The 6986-nt window shown below is 32.5% G+C and overlaps 1 long non-coding RNA gene across 1 annotated transcript; it reads right to left on the bottom strand.

Annotated features, from left to right (window-relative positions):
• Positions 1–2842: 2842 nt before the first annotated feature.
• LOC108363004 (uncharacterized) lies at positions 2843–3043 on the bottom strand. Its single transcript, XR_001847549.1, has 2 exons — positions 2948–3043; positions 2843–2884 (listed from the first exon to the last, which is right to left on the bottom strand). It is a non-coding gene; the product is annotated as an uncharacterized LOC108363004 (long non-coding RNA).
• Between the last annotated feature and the right edge of the window lie 3943 nt (positions 3044–6986).

Genomic DNA, 6986 nt, shown 5'->3' with positions numbered 1-6986 from the left:
ATCAGAAAAAACTAAAATAAAATCATCACTAAAACCATTTATCGATTTGCATTTTTAAATAAACAAGTAATTTTTAAGCATAACAAAACCGACTTCAATTCTCATGTAAAACTTTAAGATTCCCGTTAATTTCTTCATGATCCAATAATCGGATCTAAACCAAATCAGGATGGGACCACCTTTTGAGGTACCACCTTTTCTTTAAAAAAAAATTATCGAAATCGGTTATGCGGTAACATATGTACATAAAAAAATATTTCAACGAATAGATAGTCCCCTCCTCTTTTAAGTCGGTTAAAAATAATGAGAAAATTACGATTTTTGTATAAAGACGAAGTCGCATTTTAAAATTTGCATGCAATTAAGGTAACTAACAAATTTGTATTTTAACTCTTCAATAAGTTCATAATAAACTTTATGCAATATAAATTCCTTTGTAGAGCTCGGTACAACTCAATTGTTACAATAACAAGTAATTTTTAAGCAAACAACACAACTGACTACAATTTTCATATAAAAATTTTGAAATACCGTTAATTTCTTCATGATCCAATAATCGGATCTAAACCAAATTAGTATGTGACCTCCCCTGAGGCACCAGAAAAAGAATTATCGAAACCGGTTAATGTGGTCCAAAGTTATGCGGCAACATACATAACAAAAATATTCCGATGAATAGATAACCTCCTCCTTTTTTTGCAGTCGGTTAAAAAGAGAAAAATTAATGAAGTAAATTTTTATAAATTTTTAATAGCTATATTTTAACATTTCTAATAAAATTTACAATTAATAAAAATCTCATCCCACCCAATAATACTATAATTCTTCAATTATAAATATAAATATGTTTCAGTAATTTGCACGAAAAATGTGTATTAAAATGGATGACCTTTATACTGAAATAAAAATATTAAATGAAATATTCTTTAAAGTAAAAGTTCAGTGTGAGTTTATAATCAAAAAAGGTAACATATTTTTAAAAACATTGAGAAAGAATTAAAAAGTGTAGTTAAAATTATTTCATTTCTACTCTCTACTCCAACAACTTACTTTTTCTTTCAAATAAAATACTATATATATTCGAAGTGCACTATATTTTTTCAAATTGTTTTGAAAAAGTACTATAAATATCTTCGAAAATGTTGGCAACCCTATTAGAGACGTGTAAACACTCAATAGAGCTCTACAAGAGACTCACCTACACAGTCTACGTGATAGTTATTTACCGAAATTTTTCGCCGTGCACACAGTCCATCGCAACTAGATCGAAAACTCTACGACAACACTACGATCTATTTGGCAAGCTAATAGAATTTTTTCTCTACGGTGCCGTTTGGAAAAGGCGCACTATAGTTACGCCTATGTTCTTTAAACAAATTTATATTTAAATATCCTCATACAAGTTTTACTTTGAATACACTTTCTTTCTGAACTTCACAAATACTTTTTCGAATTCAGGACAAATAAAAGGAAGATCGAAATTTTATATTATCATTTTGAAGTTATGTCTGATGGAGTTCGAATATGAGACCACCTACAGCAGAATATTTAAACACATATGAAATGTAATAAAATAAAGTAAATAAATAAAAAAGTCAAAAATACAAAAAAAAATATTTTGTTTTTCTTATTGATATTTTATGTTCAAAAGTAGTTAGTTACAAGTTAGTTGACATCAAATGCAGAGGTAACCCACCCTTGACTATTTCGCGCCCAGCGCCATAGAAATAAAGTAATCCTGCAGTGAAAAATTATCAGTTGTTAAAAATAACCAACTTGTAGTTAGCTTTTTAATGGGATTTCGATAAATACCTCACTTTTAATAAGCTATGACAAAACCAACTTAAAGTGAATTGTAAAGTCGTGCAGCAGTCATGCAGATGCAATCGGAAGTTTGTTTTCTGTACAAGTTTCTATTTAAAAATCCGCATGCAATAACTAATTTGAATAAATTTTTTTACAATTCACAAATTCTTTTTCGAATTCAGGACAAATAAAATGAAGTTCGAAATTCTGTATCATAGTTTTGATGTTATGTCTGAAGGAATTTCAATATAGGACCACCTACTGAAGAATATGTAAATAAATAAACAAATATGCAATGTTGAGTATAAATTAAATAAACAAAAGTGTAAAAAATAAAAATAAATGAGAAATTAATAAAACGTCTTCTTATTGATATTTTATGCCCAAAATTAGTTAGTTACAAGTTATTTGACATGTAATGCAGAGGTATACAGGTCCTACTTTTGCGGCCATCGCCCCACAAAAGTACCCTGCAAGAGCACTGACCATCATATGATTGCTCATCTGAGCGAAAGTGCTAAACGATATTTCAATCAGTTCGCAGAACAAACTTTCAATCAGTTTCTTAAGGACAATATACATCAAGCCGGATGTAATAATCTGTCAAAGCTGAGGGGTCAAACCTGATGTGGAAAGCGTTCAAAGTTGATTCATCAAACCTGATGTAGAAAACAATCAAAGATAAGGAATCAGGCCTGATGTTAAAATCCATCAAATTAAAATATTACTAAACGTTACATAAAAATACAAATAAATATTACATATAACAGTATAACTTGAGTTTCGCACAAAGTTTCAAAATTTAGTTTTCGTTTAGTTTTTTGCTAAATGTAAACTATATTTTTATAAAAATTAACGGAAAAATTTACGCATTCATTTCCAAAAAAATCTGTGTCAATACTTGGTTCATTCAAAAAAATCAAAATATCATTCAAAATTAAATATTAAGTTTAAGTTTAATGAGCCTCCTTCTTCGTCTTTTTTGCAAATTTTTTTTGCGACATCCGGTGATGGCTAAGTTCCACTGCTTTTTTAACGCCTCGTTCGAAATCGAAACTTCCTTGTAGTTTGAAGATTTCTAAATGAAACAATGAATACATGTGTTACAAAATTATAGTTTATACAGTTTACAAATACTTACCTCGTAGAATGGAATCCAACAGCTTAAGCTTGACCAGGGCCTGCTTTTCGCATCACTCATGCCAGTTGTAGGCGCCCATCAATTCATCCGTAAAAATCTGTCTGACGACGAACAGAGCATCTTCGGAAACCCCTTTAATTTTGTGCAGGTATGATGTCTAAAAATTGTACAATGAAGTAAAAACTATAACATTTTCAATTGTCACCCCCGAATTCTGGTATTTTAAGATTGTCCTCCATGTTTAACACTACTATTGAGGACTACAGTTAGAACTATAGTTACCTTTTTTCAAACAAAATATACAGTTAATAGCTTGCACTAGTGTTCGCGTAAACAGACTAAAGTTAGGTATAAGCTGACGTAACTCCCTGTAGAGTAGCTTTCCTCAAAGAAAATTTACAGATAAAAGTGACCTTTAGTTCCTTCCTAATCAACTTCAAGTTAACTTATATTTAGTTAAGATATATTTCCCGCAAGGCATGCCCTTGAAATTCAACATTTGAAAGCACATTTATACATATGCCTGGCTGTAGCTGAGTGCGCAAAAATGCTTGCCACAATTTGACGATATCCAGAGGGTTAGGGTTCGAGTTCCATTGCAAATTAAATATTATAATTTTCCCCCCTCAGTGTACCGGTAGCGAACGTACGGGTCGCGAAGTACGATTTTTCCATGATTTTTTAAACCTTTCACGAACTTGAAATGGTATTACAAATTTGGTCCGATGTTTGTAAGTACCAGAATAAGAAGATATAGACCCACATAAATGTTCGCCAAAATGATCAGAACGTCAAGCTGAGTCGATTTAGCCATCCGTCTGACTGTTTGAACGCAATCTAGTCCCTTAATTTTCGAGATATCCGACTGAAATTTGGTAAATAAGAGTATTTTTATAATGTATTAATCATATGTCGGAACCGTCAAAATCGGACTACTATAACATATACATACATACAAATAATTGGTCAGATTATAACTTCTCCCTTTATGAAGGGGGCTAGGAACATGAAACTTTGCACTGTTTTCACTCATAATCAACAGACAGCTTACAATGAAAATAAGAAATATCGGGTCGCTATGACCTATAGCCTCCATACAACTGATTGTTCAGATAAGGGGATTTATTGTAAAACTCCTTTATGTGGGCGGCTAAAACCGAGGAATTTCGTGAGCTACTTTCTAAATAATCATACAAAGTCTACTGAGAACACCGTTAAGGTCGGTGCTATATAAGCTATATCTCCTATACCACTGATTGTTCAGATACAAATTTTTGCCATATAACTTCTTTATGTAGGCAGCTAAAACCATAAAATTGGGTGACCGGTTTAATTATCGAACACACTTCTTTAGGAACAAAACTATACTTACGGTCGGAAACGTACGAAACTTTGAAAATCGAAATAAAAAATTTGGTAAACTGTTTACCCAAAGTTATCTTGTTTTGTAATTACGGAGACTCAACTTGATTTAATCCTGCTATTTTAGGACCTTTTGTTGCACTCAATGCGAAGTAAAGACAAAAAAAAAGATGTTTTCGGTCGCGAACGTATGATTAGAACATAGGTAAGAAACAAAATAAAAATTTACCATTAATTGATCTCTGTTTGGTCTCTTTGCATTTTTCTCTTCTTATTTGATATTAATAAAGAGATTACAGAATGGACACGAAAAAAACGAGTCAATTCTGTTTACTCATCACTTGCGTAAGATTAACTGTAAATAAAAAGTAGGTATACACTAGGGATGTTGCTAATGTGGAATTTTAGACATCCGCGGATGCGGATGCGGATGTTTGAAGGCTAACATCCGCGGATGCGAATGCGAATGCGGTAAATAAGAAATGGAAAAGTTATTCATTTTTAATAATGTTTTTTTTTTTTTTAGTAGAAAGAGTAATTTTGCTGCCTTTTCGGGTTACAGCCTGTTTCCTAACCGGTCGTAAATCAAACCTGCGCCACTAAGTAACTGAGGCGACAAACTTGAAACTTGACAAAATTGTAAATTCTTTTCGATTGACGCTGCACCAGTTGAGAGGACTTTCAGTTATATTTCTTTTTTTCTGCAAATGTCAGATGTATCCTCCTGACTTTCATCTTCACAATCTAATCACCCAGCAAGATCGCTGTTTAAACACCTTATTTTCCAATTTGGAGCACCAATTCTTTTGGTTGTTTCAGAATTTGGAGAACGTTTTTCGATTTTAGTTTATGTTATTCATTTTTAATCCTGTCTTCTGTGACTGGTTTGAAAAATGTGCGCTTAAAGCGAGGTTGTGAATCATATATGTAATACTTCTATATTGGCAGTAAGCTAACTTCTCAATGTGTAAGCATTCCGAAATCAGAGCGAGACAGTCTAGTACTGTTTTTGTCAATGTATTGTGTACTTGAGTGCANTCAATGTATTGTGTACTTGAGTGCCGTTTTTGTATATGTGTTGTGTACATGTTTATTTATAAACGTATGTGTTCCTTTTCTTTCGTACGTGTTTATTGATATATCTGTACTGTAGTGTTTTCGGACGGTACTAGCTCTTACTGCCAATATAGGAGTATTACATATATGTTGTGAATATGTGGATATGGCAAATAAATTATTTTCTAGGAATGAAAATTTCGAAAAAAGTTTTGTGTTTTGAAAGTCGTGGCTGCCAGCAGAATTAGTTTAAAATCTTGTTATTTTGTTAAAAAGGTACCCCGCTTTTTATAATAATTTGAATTGAACGATAAAGGTCTCAGATTTGCTTAGTTCCCGGGTGACTTCTTGGAAAGGTTCGCCTGTAATGAATACCTTGTATTTAGTTTCTTTTACTAGTTAGATAAGNTTTTTTTTTTTTTAGTAGAAAGAGTAATTTTGCTGCCTTTTCGGGTTACAGCCTGTTTCCTAACCGGTCGTAAATCAAACCTGCGCCACTAAGTAACTGAGGCGACAAACTTGAAACTTGACAAAATTGTAAATTCTTTTCGATTGACGCTGCACCAGTTGAGAGGACTTTCAGTTATATTTCTTTTTTTCTGCAAATGTCAGATGTATCCTCCTGACTTTCATCTTCACAATCTAATCACCCAGCAAGATCGCTGTTTAAACACCTTATTTTCCAATTTGGAGCACCAATTCTTTTGGTTGTTTCAGAATTTGGAGAACGTTTTTCGATTTTAGTTTATGTTATTCATTTTTAATCCTGTCTTCTGTGACTGGTTTGAAAAATGTGCGCTTAAAGCGAGGTTGTGAATCATATATGTAATACTTCTATATTGGCAGTAAGCTAACTTCTCAATGTGTAAGCATTCCGAAATCAGAGCGAGACAGTCTAGTACTGTTTTTGTCAATGTATTGTGTACTTGAGTGCAGTTTTTGTATATGTGTTGTGTACATGTTTATTTATAAACGTATGTGTTCCTTTTCTTTCGTACGTGTTTATTGATATATCTGTACTGTAGTGTTTTCGGACGGTACTAGCTCTTACTGCCAATATAGGAGTATTACATATATGTTGTGAATATGTGGATATGGCAAATAAATTATTTTCTAGGAATGAAAATTTCGAAAAAAGTTTTGTGTTTTGAAAGTCGTGGCTGCCAGCAGAATTAGTTTAAAATCTTGTTATTTTGTTAAAAAGGTACCCCGCTTTTTATAATAATTTGAATTGAACGATAAAGGTCTCAGATTTGCTTAGTTCCCGGGTGACTTCTTGGAAAGGTTCGCCTGTAATGAATACCTTGTATTTAGTTTCTTTTACTAGTTAGATAAGCTCGGGCTTTCCTTGTTGCAGGCAGTCACAATTAATTACTCACCGCCCATAAGTCTTCAAATGTGTTTTGTTGTTCCATTCCATGCGCTCAATGTGTTTTGATATATTTTTTGAGGCGAATGAACGCAAATTTTCATATGTATCAGGAAGCGCAAATAACAGTTACTTTTTTTTCAACAGCTAAACTTTGCCAGATATTTTTAAGTTGAAAATAAAAGTCCTTTCCTAATAATAAACAAACCGCTTATCCAAATTTAACAAGTTTGGTATCAACTGAAAGAGGAC

This window comes from Rhagoletis zephyria, unplaced genomic scaffold (assembly GCF_001687245.7).
Source record: "Rhagoletis zephyria isolate East Lansing unplaced genomic scaffold, Rhagoletis_zephyria_1.1 Rzeph_scaffold_01164, whole genome shotgun sequence".
Taxonomy (NCBI): Eukaryota; Metazoa; Arthropoda; class Insecta; order Diptera; family Tephritidae; genus Rhagoletis; species Rhagoletis zephyria.
The sequence above is the reverse complement of the archived record's forward strand: the minus strand, read 5'-3'. Positions and strand labels throughout refer to the sequence as shown.